Source organism: Sinohyriopsis cumingii, unplaced genomic scaffold (genome assembly GCF_028554795.1).
Source record: "Sinohyriopsis cumingii isolate HCF-2022 unplaced genomic scaffold, ASM2855479v2 utg000646l, whole genome shotgun sequence".
NCBI lineage: Eukaryota > Metazoa > Mollusca > Bivalvia > Unionida > Unionidae > Sinohyriopsis > Sinohyriopsis cumingii.
In genome coordinates this window covers 514285-528051 of record NW_028315921.1, presented here as the reverse complement: position 1 = coordinate 528051, position 13767 = coordinate 514285, and the positions used below count along the sequence as shown (strand labels likewise).

The 13767-nt window shown below is 35.4% G+C and overlaps 2 non-coding genes across 2 annotated transcripts; both read left to right on the top strand.

Annotated features, from left to right (window-relative positions):
• Positions 1-204: 204 nt before the first annotated feature.
• Trnas-gcu (transfer RNA serine (anticodon GCU)) lies at positions 205-286 on the top strand. Its single transcript has one exon. It is a non-coding gene; the product is annotated as a tRNA-Ser (tRNA).
• Positions 287-7903: 7617 nt separating this feature from the next.
• Trnas-gcu (transfer RNA serine (anticodon GCU)) lies at positions 7904-7985 on the top strand. The gene has a single exon. It is a non-coding gene; the product is annotated as a tRNA-Ser (tRNA).
• The last annotated feature ends 5782 nt before the right edge of the window (positions 7986-13767 follow it).

The window sequence follows — 13767 nt, the reverse complement described above, 5'->3', positions numbered from 1 at the left end:
TATTTCTTCTTTTAAAGAATATCATGCACTAGGTTCTTTATGTGCACATCAGTTAGAGCTAGGATGGTTCGATGGTTAGAATTTTTTTCTGTCTGAAAAAGACATATATTGAATCGTGAATATCAGACAAAAGTTGTGTGTGGTTTAGGCCAGGTAGCTATAGATCACTCCCTACATAAATAGTGTACTCATCAAAATACACCGGACGAGGTGGCCGAGTGGTTAAGGCGATGGACTGCTAATCCATTGGGGTCTCCCCGCGTGGGTTCGAATCCCATCTTCGTCGATATACATTTTATCTGATGTGTAGAACTTTTAGTTATGACTACAAACCGTATTCATCAATATTGTAATGTGATATCGTCACGTCAGAAAGAAAACACGCCTAATGATGTCTCCATGATTTTTTTTGGTGGTTTGTGTCTTGAATGGACTGACGTTTTGTGCATGTTTGTGACAGGTTTGTGTATTGACCTGTTCCGGCTGCATATTTATAATCGAGTTGTACTTTTTGTGCGTGTGGAACATTTTATCTCCCACAGGAGAAAAAAAAACAACAACATTTCTTGGCATTGAAATAAAGTCCCAGTAGTGCTAACATGCATGCGGGAAGTGTAGCCAAATATCAATGCCGCGAATCGGCCGATTAGCAGAAACATTTAGGGTTGCGAGCAAGGCAAAAGGGATCAAGTTAAGGTTTGGGAGGGTAAGGGGTGAGTTGTTTCCAAAATTCCAAAACGGCACCAAAGCACATGCGTATGTGTCTGTTTACTAGAAGTGTGTGTAATACCCATTAAAACGATGGTCAAATTTTAAGTAACAGGAGACTGTACGTTTGTATACTCGGATAGTCTTGGACAACAATCTACAATTGCGGTTAATGTTAAGAAGGTCAAAGAAACTGATGTTATCAGAAGTGTAGAAGAAATGACGGGGAAAATGTTCGTTTATGTAGCTGTCCTTTCACCTGTTCATACTTTAAGTACCTGTGTACCAAACTGATTAAAATCAGATCTCCGCTGTTACCAAATGAAGATCTGACAGCGATCGCTTAGAAGGCATATTCTGGTACCTATGCTATTACCATAATTGCTAATTTTATCAACCAGTCAGATGAGGTCTAATATCTTTGCGTTTTGAGAAAGAGCACCGTGGGTGAAAAGGATGAATGTGTATCGAACGATTTGATTCACTTTCAGATTTTTTGAAAGTTGCATTTCCATTGGCTAATTTAATGGTCACCTGAATGTCATTCTTCAGTGGTCGTCGTCACATCTTCACGTAGGACAGCGGAGATCTGATTTTATCAGATTGGTGTCTATGTTGACCGGGGTATAGATATTCCTCTTCATATTCTTTCTAATTTCTACTTATTTCTTCTTCTAAAAGGTACACAGGTACATAAAGTATGAACATGTGAACGTAATACCTTCCAGATGTATAGCGCACAAGCAATGGACTCTCTCCAGTTCACTTATATTCTGAGGGCTAGGGTTAAATTAAGTTTCACAATAATACAACGTTCATGGAATCGCGGTAGTTTCATGGAAAATATAATTTGTGAGCCGACTAATTCCATACCTGTGTACTCCAATATTAATAAAACCAATAACGTACTTGCAAGTTTATCTTTAACCTCTTTAAGTTTTGTATATAATCTGCTATACTTAGACACGTTAACACCAAAATGTCTACATAACTGCTGTTTCTGGAGCACTCTCAAAATCCAAGAACCATTTTCACTTGTTTCGTTTGTAGTCAGACGACTTTTCGGTGAACACAACGATCTTAGGTTTCTAGAAGTTATATCCAAATGCCGACTTTATGGAGTGCACGTTGCATATAAAACAGTATCTGATCCACTAATACCGTGTGCAACAATTGTGGAGACCAATACGAGTTATAGCACTACCTTGGTAGGTGGTTACAATAGCTGCAATTGATCAGCATAACAAACACATACGTATCGATGATATTGCTATTCGAGAGCTTCATAATTACAGTTGATAGCAATATTTACGATCTTTGGAGATCAAGAGAGAATGGTACTATGCGAACTATGGCAGTGCAGGATGGATTATATCTTAAATTCCTCCAAATTATATATTGGTATGCAAAATATTTTGTTATGCATGTACATCATTATGAGATCGATCCTAAAATAACTACATGCAACGAAGAAATTAGGCACTTACTTAAATTAGATAATGTTTGTAATGATGAATAGGTATGTAGAGTGAAATCTATTATTATTGAGGGAAAGAGTAAAATATTTTAGTGAACAACTCACTTAGTGGATAATGCAAAATATAAAAGTAAGAATTCTCGCTCCTATACAGTACGAAGAGAAAGAAAGAAAGTTTCCAAGAATTGTATAGATGTCAAGACAAAATGATTCTATTTTCTGTAAAATTTACCGCTAAAGATTCATTTGATATCAATACATAGGAAGAACTCGAACAACAATGAAGTGACTAAGAAATAAGATTGTTTTGAGGTGTTATACCGAGATTTTAATCCAGTTTGGTGATTGAAAGTGACGCAAATAGCAAATACTTTATAAAAAAATCCTGAAAAATATCAACAAAAGCGAAATGTTATTAATGAATCCATTGATGACTTTGGCTCACTTGTTTCAAATGAAAATCAAATATTAAAATACATTTATAAGTTTTATTGTATTTTGTAATTATCGAGCACAGATGATGAGAGTTGTAAAGAATCAGTTTTAATCTTGGTAAATTCATCCGTACCTGCTGATGATACGTATTTGAGTAGGGTCATACAAGGGTTGATAAAATACATGCAGCTATAAATATAATGTCTAAAATTAGATATTTTGGTCTGGTTAAATCGATAAAGTAGTTGTATTTTACAACGTTTTAAATTATGAATATGATAACCTGTTAGAGATTTTTTCTTCTTCAGATCGTTAACAAGGAATCAATTACGTCATGGACAGTGAGATTTGATACAATATCATTTTTTACAACACCAAGAGCGACTAAAGAAGCTGGAAATATTGGCGACCTATGAGACTATTTAATGTAGATGATACTATTTTGACGAGGGTTATGGCTCATGGTTTGAAATGGGTATTACCCAAAATTATGCCTCTAATTCAGACATGCTCTATAGTTTGAAGGGATATTGCTGATACAACATTCACTGTAGGAGATGTCATTGCTATGACCTAGAGGGACAACATCGAGGGATATACCTTAAAAATTGATAAAAGCAACGTTTTTGACAGAGTCAAAAGTTTGTCTCATTCACATAAATTTTGGATTTGGTCAAATTTTTATTCAGCCGATATTAAAGACAGTGTTAAATGCAGTGTGCATCTAACACCATTCTTTCCGATTAAAACTTCTCTCTGATAAGGCCGTTCTCTATCGGTAATGCTATATATAATACCAGTTGAACGTTAAGGGTGATACTAGAGTGGCAAATGTATTTTTTCTAGTGAGTAAATGTTTCCAAAACAAAATACCCTACTCCAAAAGGAAACAGCGGCTGGTTTACGGAAAATCAAGCTACTTAAAAGCGAGTAAAACATTTGTGCTATACATGAACAGAAGTCATACAATTTAGTATCACCTCTGTGTAATAAGTTTTAATTTTAGACAAAGTGTTATTCTAACTGAGCTCCAGCACTAGTTCCCAAAATTAAGATAACGTGATCACAATGTTGAAATTGGAGCTGTCTGCAGAATTCAACAGAGACTGCCTGATGAATTAAATAAAAGTTCCGTTTGTTTTCTTTATTCCCTTTTGAACCAGATCCTTTACAATATAAACCAAGTACAATAAATGATTGATTAATAGATTCTTTCTTTGCTAATGTCATGGTTGTACCATCGGCATGTTGAAAGACTTTACTTGTACTGCTAGACAATAGAAATAGAGCAACATTGACATAATAATTTATAATTATAGCGAGCCCTAAATGTTCCGCTTCAAATAAATATAGTATAGTTAGTATAGGGCAACTTTGGAGGACTGAATGTTTAATTGAAAAGGCTTTCATTAAATGCATTTAACACTGTTTCTAATTTCAATATAAAATATTTGTATCCATTAAATAAAACTGTCACCAAACCCGAATTGTCGTAAAAGAGATACCAGTATGAATGGTTGACTCTGTGAAAAGCTTTTTCTTGATCAGTTTCATCACCTCTTTCTTCACCATCTGCACCCTGTATTACTTCATCAACCTCGTGTTCATCATCTTCTACAACTTGAATCCCCAATCTGTCTTCCTTTGTGGCAACGTTAGCAATTCGGTAATTAATTTCTTCAATTTAATCATTTAGCATGTAACATCTTTAGGCAGTTGTATTTCTTAAGTCATATTTCCCACATGAACACAAATAAAGAAAATTTCCACAATTGTCAGAGCTTTGCCTTTTGTACTTCCTAGGAACATGACGCTGTTTCCAACACTTGTGGCACACGAAATCTGTGCAATCTGTCATCATGCGACCCGGGTCAAGACAAAAAGAGCGCACCTTCACTTGATTATCATGCAATAACTTAACGAACTAATGGTCACTTACAGTTTGATGCTTCCGACTGTAGGGCTAAGATTTTATCTCTTTTGGAAAACTGTATTTTACATAATATTACAAATCTATGTTCTTAACCTAAGTACTAGAAAAGATGTAAAACCAGCAAGTATTGTAAAATGTAACAAATAATTTCTCTAGAATACGAAATAAAACATGAAATAACAAATAATAAATATTTAAAAAATAACAAACAATCAAAATTAAATATCCAAAACAAAAATGCGTCACGTCTGTCACACGATTTCTAGGGTAGTATCTATCCTGAATGGGAGATAGGAATTCCACTCCGTATTCTCTTATCTTGATACCTATCTCTTCGTCGGAAACGTGTGCAGGTAGGCGAGGTATTTACACAGTAATAGTGTCAGAATATGGGGAAGTACAGTCATAGTTATCACTGCCAATTCCACTTTAGATTATACTCTTTATTTGGCAACGTAACCTCATACAAATTTGAAACTTTCGGCACAACTACATAGAAAGACATTTTGTTTTTTCGTTGACTGATTGGATCGTGAAAGTTGTTATGTCCTAAGCATAGGTAGGGCGTATTTCTAAAGCTAGTCACATGATCACATCTATTCATTCCGCGCTGACGTAGATTTCTTGTGACCAGAGATTCATACTCCAAAACTCTCTTCAGTCAGTTTGTCTTTCGATGTCAATGCGTCTCACAAATAACTGAATGTCCAATTTGCCGTAATTATAGACAGGGTAGCTTGAATCGAATAACACATTGCAGATAGCTCTCGATCGGATTATGCAAAGTCACATATTGTTTCATTGAGAAAGACACATTTCCTTGTTTAAAATAATCCGATATCGAGTAGTAGAAAATAATTGATACATCTTATTTATGACAATGATATATGGGCGTGTTTGGGATTTAAGGCAGTCATAAAGTCTAGTACACCCCGGTAAAACATTTTATGGAAACAACAACACTAACCTCTTAGCTGCATTAGTTGACTACCTAATCAATTGTTTATAATGAACGCTCTAGTTCCATTAGTTGCCTCCCTTGGTTCGACAAAAGAAAAACGATTGACCCCCTCCTGCAACAATTGAATAAATGGCGAATCCGAAAGGAGGATTGCGTTTTACTAAGGAGCATATATCAGATGGGACTTTCACAACCAAATGTGCCATTCTTCTTAATTTATTATTATTATTATTATTATTATTATTATTATTATTATACTCTTGATAACTGTTTATCTACTGTTCTAAATATGAAGTTGAAAGGGACTTATTTTTCATGTCCTTAAATAAGCAGCACTTAAATGTCCTCCATATGTTTCACAGACAAATGTTTTTGTGCATGGGAACACATTTGATATAATGTCAACATGAATATCGATGTTTCTGGCTGTATTTGAACAACCTCTCTTTTTAAATTCTGATAATTCATGTGGTTGTAAAATATTCATGTTCACATAACTTATAAAGGCAGGAATTGTTTGTGTTTAGGACGTTGTTTGTGAATCAAATCCTGAGATCAAAGCGAAAAATACAGAAAACTTACAATTGTATAATAGAAAGTATACCTTTAGAATGACACAAAAGAATCAAACCCCACCGTGACCAATTGAAGAAATACTATATATCCCAAAATTGATAGCAAATTGTATGACCTCTATTCATATACACCACAATTATTTTACAGGCTCATCTAAAGTTTAATTTTCGAGAACCAGCCTCCGTTTCCTTCCGGAGCAGGATATCAAGTTTGGAAACATGTAATCACTGGAAATGTGTAAATTTGCCTTTTAAGAGCACATATTGTATGGATTAACGAAAAATTGAAACAAAATAAATTCCATTTTTAATATGGCAATGTCATGTCAGAGGTCAAAACTTTTCGGCACTTTTGGGTGGGATCGCAGGGGTGGTTCAGTATGTATTTTTCACAGGGAGCGCAAAGAAGACCGCAAGCTGACTGTGGGATTTAGCAGCTAGTGAGGGCCAGGGAGACAAACACTCATTTTTGTCTGGGGGTGGGGAAGGGTGATGCCGGCGGTGGGGTGGGAAACACGGGGAGGCTTGTCCACCTGATCACTGTCGAACGTTCCAATGCTATATCATTACATGCCACATTGTTTTTCTTTTGCTTGTATCATGTCCTTGACAAATTGTTTTCTGTACCTTTAAATTCTCTACAATAATTGATACAGTGCCAAAGAAAAGAACTTAATATTTTACATGCATGTATCAACTTCTATATAGGATCTCAACAAAATACATGGCTTAAGGGTGAAAGTAATGTTACCTTGACCTTTTGTTCTATTTCACTTTAGCTGCATGTACATTTGACATTTTATTATTGCTAGAACGGTGTAGAAGGTCCAAATTAGCACCAAAAAAAGCCGTCATTGAAGCGTGAAAAGTAAATTACATTGACCCACATTTTATATATGAAATCAGATACATATTTACTGAATGTGCCTTTTATTTATATTTTTGTGCCTGAAGATAAATGATAATTTGATGTTATGAATTTAAAATTAAAAACAAAAAACAAAAACCAAATAAAAGTGATTAGCAGAGCGTGGTTTCGATCCACGGACCTCTGGGTTATGGGCCCAGCACGCTTCCACTGCGCCACTCTGCTGTTAGTTGTTATTGTTGTTGTTATAGGGTTTAACGCCATTTTTCAACACAAGATAGGCTATACATGGCGGCCAGTATTAATGGTGGAGGAAGAACCCGGGAAAACCCCGGAAAGAACCACCGACCCACGAGAAGCTACCGGCAAGCTTTCTCACATGTCCACACTGGCCGAGCCCGAGACTCGAACCCACGCAGACAGAGGTGAGATGGCAGTGATCCGTGACGGAGAGCGCTTTAGACCACTCGGCCACTCGGCTCTGCTGTTAGAAAACATTGATTTTTATAACTTTAAAAAAAATGGAACTGATATTCACTTATCTGATGTAATACTTACCGAAGAGATGAATACAACGAATGTTCGTACGAGTTTTTTCCCTTGCCTAACAATCCATTGATATGAACATGCTTGCTCACTAAGGGACCGACCATGTATTTGTTTCTGTTTATTGGGTGGGTAGGTGGGTAATGTTGAGTTTTCTCCCAGCCAGAAGAATTGTTTTAATTTACCTGAAGATATATATTTCTTCTTTTAAAGAATATCATGCACTAGGTTCTTTATGTGCACATCAGTTAGAGCTAGGATGGTTCGATGGTTAGAATTTTTTTCTGTCTGAAAAAGACATATATTGAATCGTGAATATCAGACAAAAGTTGTGTGTGGTTTAGGCCAGGTAGCTATAGATCACTCCCTACATAAATAGTGTACTCATCAAAATACACCGGACGAGGTGGCCGAGTGGTTAAGGCGATGGACTGCTAATCCATTGGGGTCTCCCCGCGTGGGTTCGAATCCCATCTTCGTCGATATACATTTTATCTGATGTGTAGAACTTTTAGTTATGACTACAAACCGTATTCATCAATATTGTAACGTCAGAAAGAAAACACGCCTAATGATGTCTCCATGATTTTTTTGGTGGTTTGTGTCTTGAATGGACTGACGTTTTGTGCATGTTTGTGACAGGTTTGTGTATTGACCTGTTCCGGCTGCATATTTATAATCGAGTTGTACTTTTTGTGCGTGTGGAACATTTTATCTCCCACAGGAGAAAAAAAAAAACAACAACATTTCTTGGCATTGAAATAAAGTCCCAGTAGTGCTAACATGCATGCGGGAAGTGTAGCCAAATATCAATGCCGCGAATCGGCCGATTAGCAGAAACATTTAGGGTTGCGAGCAAGGCAAAAGGGATCAAGTTAAGGTTTGGGAGGGTAAGGGGTGAGTTGTTTCCAAAATTCCAAAACGGCACCAAAGCACACGCGTATGTGTCTGTTTACTAGAAGTGTGTGTAATACCCATTAAAACGATGGTCAAATTTTAAGTAACAGGAGACTGTACGTTTGTATACTCGGATAGTCTTGGACAACAATCTACAATTGCGGTTAATGTTAAGAAGGTCAAAGAAACTGATGTTATCAGAAGTGTAGAAGAAATGACGGGGAAAATGTTCGTTTATGTAGCTGTCCTTTCACCTGTTCATACTTTAAGTACCTGTGTACCAAACTGATTAAAATCAGATCTCCGCTGTTACCAAATGAAGATCTGACAGCGATCGCTTAGAAGGCATATTCTGGTACCTATGCTATTACCATAATTGCTAATTTTATCAACCAGTCAGATGAGGTCTAATATCTTTGCGTTTTGAGAAAGAGCACCGTGGGTGAAAAGGATGAATGTGTATCGAACGATTTGATTCACTTTCAGATTTTTTGAAAGTTGCATTTCCATTGGCTAATTTAATGGTCACCTGAATGTCATTCTTCAGTGGTCGTCGTCACATCTTCACGTAGGACAGCGGAGATCTGATTTTATCAGATTGGTGTCTATGTTGACCGGGGTATAGATATTCCTCTTCATATTCTTTCTAATTTCTACTTATTTCTTCTTCTAAAAGGTACACAGGTACATAAAGTATGAACATGTGAACGTAATACCTTCCAGATGTATAGCGCACAAGCAATGGACTCTCTCCAGTTCACTTATATTCTGAGGGCTAGGGTTAAATTAAGTTTCACAATAATACAACGTTCATGGAATCGCGGTAGTTTCATGGAAAATATAATTTGTGAGCCGACTAATTCCATACCTGTGTACTCCAATATTAATAAAACCAATAACGTACTTGCAAGTTTATCTTTAACCTCTTTAAGTTTTGTATATAATCTGCTATACTTAGACACGTTAACACCAAAATGTCTACATAACTGCTGTTTCTGGAGCACTCTCAAAATCCAAGAACCATTTTCACTTGTTTCGTTTGTAGTCAGACGACTTTTCGGTGAACACAACGATCTTAGGTTTCTAGAAGTTATATCCAAATGCCGACTTTATGGAGTGCACGTTGCATATAAAACAGTATCTGATCCACTAATACCGTGTGCAACAATTGTGGAGACCAATACGAGTTATAGCACTACCTTGGTAGGTGGTTACAATAGCTGCAATTGATCAGCATAACAAACACATACGTATCGATGATATTGCTATTCGAGAGCTTCATAATTACAGTTGATAGCAATATTTACGATCTTTGGAGATCAAGAGAGAATGGTACTATGCGAACTATGGCAGTGCAGGATGGATTATATCTTAAATTCCTCCAAATTATATATTGGTATGCAAAATATTTTGTTATGCATGTACATCATTATGAGATCGATCCTAAAATAACTACATGCAACGAAGAAATTAGGCACTTACTTAAATTAGATAATGTTTGTAATGATGAATAGGTATGTAGAGTGAAATCTATTATTATTGAGGGAAAGAGTAAAATATTTTAGTGAACAACTCACTTAGTGGATAATGCAAAATATAAAAGTAAGAATTCTCGCTCCTATACAGTACGAAGAGAAAGAAAGAAAGTTTCCAAGAATTGTATAGATGTCAAGACAAAATGATTCTATTTTCTGTAAAATTTACCGCTAAAGATTCATTTGATATCAATACATAGGAAGAACTCGAACAACAATGAAGTGACTAAGAAATAAGATTGTTTTGAGGTGTTATACCGAGATTTTAATCCAGTTTGGTGATTGAAAGTGACGCAAATAGCAAATACTTTATAAAAAAATCCTGAAAAATATCAACAAAAGCGAAATGTTATTAATGAATCCATTGATGACTTTGGCTCACTTGTTTCAAATGAAAATCAAATATTAAAATACATTTATAAGTTTTATTGTATTTTGTAATTATCGAGCACAGATGATGAGAGTTGTAAAGAATCAGTTTTAATCTTGGTAAATTCATCCGTACCTGCTGATGATACGTATTTGAGTAGGGTCATACAAGGGTTGATAAAATACATGCAGCTATAAATATAATGTCTAAAATTAGATATTTTGGTCTGGTTAAATCGATAAAGTAGTTGTATTTTACAACGTTTTAAATTATGAATATGATAACCTGTTAGAGATTTTTTCTTCTTCAGATCGTTAACAAGGAATCAATTACGTCATGGACAGTGAGATTTGATACAATATCATTTTTTACAACACCAAGAGCGACTAAAGAAGCTGGAAATATTGGCGACCTATGAGACTATTTAATGTAGATGATACTATTTTGACGAGGGTTATGGCTCATGGTTTGAAATGGGTATTACCCAAAATTATGCCTCTAATTCAGACATGCTCTATAGTTTGAAGGGATATTGCTGATACAACATTCACTGTAGGAGATGTCATTGCTATGACCTAGAGGGACAACATCGAGGGATATACCTTAAAAATTGATAAAAGCAACGTTTTTGACAGAGTCAAAAGTTTGTCTCATTCACATAAATTTTGGATTTGGTCAAATTTTTATTCAGCCGATATTAAAGACAGTGTTAAATGCAGTGTGCATCTAACACCATTCTTTCCGATTAAAACTTCTCTCTGATAAGGCCGTTCTCTATCGGTAATGCTATATATAATACCAGTTGAACGTTAAGGGTGATACTAGAGTGGCAAATGTATTTTTTCTAGTGAGTAAATGTTTCCAAAACAAAATACCCTACTCCAAAAGGAAACAGCGGCTGGTTTACGGAAAATCAAGCTACTTAAAAGCGAGTAAAACATTTGTGCTATACATGAACAGAAGTCATACAATTTAGTATCACCTCTGTGTAATAAGTTTTAATTTTAGACAAAGTGTTATTCTAACTGAGCTCCAGCACTAGTTCCCAAAATTAAGATAACGTGATCACAATGTTGAAATTGGAGCTGTCTGCAGAATTCAACAGAGACTGCCTGATGAATTAAATAAAAGTTCCGTTTGTTTTCTTTATTCCCTTTTGAACCAGATCCTTTACAATATAAACCAAGTACAATAAATGATTGATTAATAGATTCTTTCTTTGCTAATGTCATGGTTGTACCATCGGCATGTTGAAAGACTTTACTTGTACTGCTAGACAATAGAAATAGAGCAACATTGACATAATAATTTATAATTATAGCGAGCCCTAAATGTTCCGCTTCAAATAAATATAGTATAGTTAGTATAGGGCAACTTTGGAGGACTGAATGTTTAATTGAAAAGGCTTTCATTAAATGCATTTAACACTGTTTCTAATTTCAATATAAAATATTTGTATCCATTAAATAAAACTGTCACCAAACCCGAATTGTCGTAAAAGAGATACCAGTATGAATGGTTGACTCTGTGAAAAGCTTTTTCTTGATCAGTTTCATCACCTCTTTCTTCACCATCTGCACCCTGTATTACTTCATCAACCTCGTGTTCATCATCTTCTACAACTTGAATCCCCAATCTGTCTTCCTTTGTGGCAACGTTAGCAATTCGGTAATTAATTTCTTCAATTTAATCATTTAGCATGTAACATCTTTAGGCAGTTGTATTTCTTAAGTCATATTTCCCACATGAACACAAATAAAGAAAATTTCCACAATTGTCAGAGCTTTGCCTTTTGTACTTCCTAGGAACATGACGCTGTTTCCAACACTTGTGGCACACGAAATCTGTGCAATCTGTCATCATGCGACCCGGGTCAAGACAAAAAGAGCGCACCTTCACTTGATTATCATGCAATAACTTAACGAACTAATGGTCACTTACAGTTTGATGCTTCCGACTGTAGGGCTAAGATTTTATCTCTTTTGGAAAACTGTATTTTACATAATATTACAAATCTATGTTCTTAACCTAAGTACTAGAAAAGATGTAAAACCAGCAAGTATTGTAAAATGTAACAAATAATTTCTCTAGAATACGAAATAAAACATGAAATAACAAATAATAAATATTTAAAAAATAACAAACAATCAAAATTAAATATCCAAAACAAAAATGCGTCACGTCTGTCACACGATTTCTAGGGTAGTATCTATCCTGAATGGGAGATAGGAATTCCACTCCGTATTCTCTTATCTTGATACCTATCTCTTCGTCGGAAACGTGTGCAGGTAGGCGAGGTATTTACACAGTAATAGTGTCAGAATATGGGGAAGTACAGTCATAGTTATCACTGCCAATTCCACTTTAGATTATACTCTTTATTTGGCAACGTAACCTCATACAAATTTGAAACTTTCGGCACAACTACATAGAAAGACATTTTGTTTTTTCGTTGACTGATTGGATCGTGAAAGTTGTTATGTCCTAAGCATAGGTAGGGCGTATTTCTAAAGCTAGTCACATGATCACATCTATTCATTCCGCGCTGACGTAGATTTCTTGTGACCAGAGATTCATACTCCAAAACTCTCTTCAGTCAGTTTGTCTTTCGATGTCAATGCGTCTCACAAATAACTGAATGTCCAATTTGCCGTAATTATAGACAGGGTAGCTTGAATCGAATAACACATTGCAGATAGCTCTCGATCGGATTATGCAAAGTCACATATTGTTTCATTGAGAAAGACACATTTCCTTGTTTAAAATAATCCGATATCGAGTAGTAGAAAATAATTGATACATCTTATTTATGACAATGATATATGGGCGTGTTTGGGATTTAAGGCAGTCATAAAGTCTAGTACACCCCGGTAAAACATTTTATGGAAACAACAACACTAACCTCTTAGCTGCATTAGTTGACTACCTAATCAATTGTTTATAATGAACGCTCTAGTTCCATTAGTTGCCTCCCTTGGTTCGACAAAAGAAAAACGATTGACCCCCTCCTGCAACAATTGAATAAATGGCGAATCCGAAAGGAGGATTGCGTTTTACTAAGGAGCATATATCAGATGGGACTTTCACAACCAAATGTGCCATTCTTCTTAATTTATTATTATTATTATTATTATTATTATTATTATTATTATACTCTTGATAACTGTTTATCTACTGTTCTAAATATGAAGTTGAAAGGGACTTATTTTTCATGTCCTTAAATAAGCAGCACTTAAATGTCCTCCATATGTTTCACAGACAAATGTTTTTGTGCATGGGAACACATTTGATATAATGTCAACATGAATATCGATGTTTCTGGCTGTATTTGAACAACCTCTCTTTTTAAATTCTGATAATTCATGTGGTTGTAAAATATTCATGTTCACATAACTTATAAAGGCAGGAATTGTTTGTGTTTAGGACGTTGTTTGTGAATCAAATCCTGAGATCAAAGCGAAA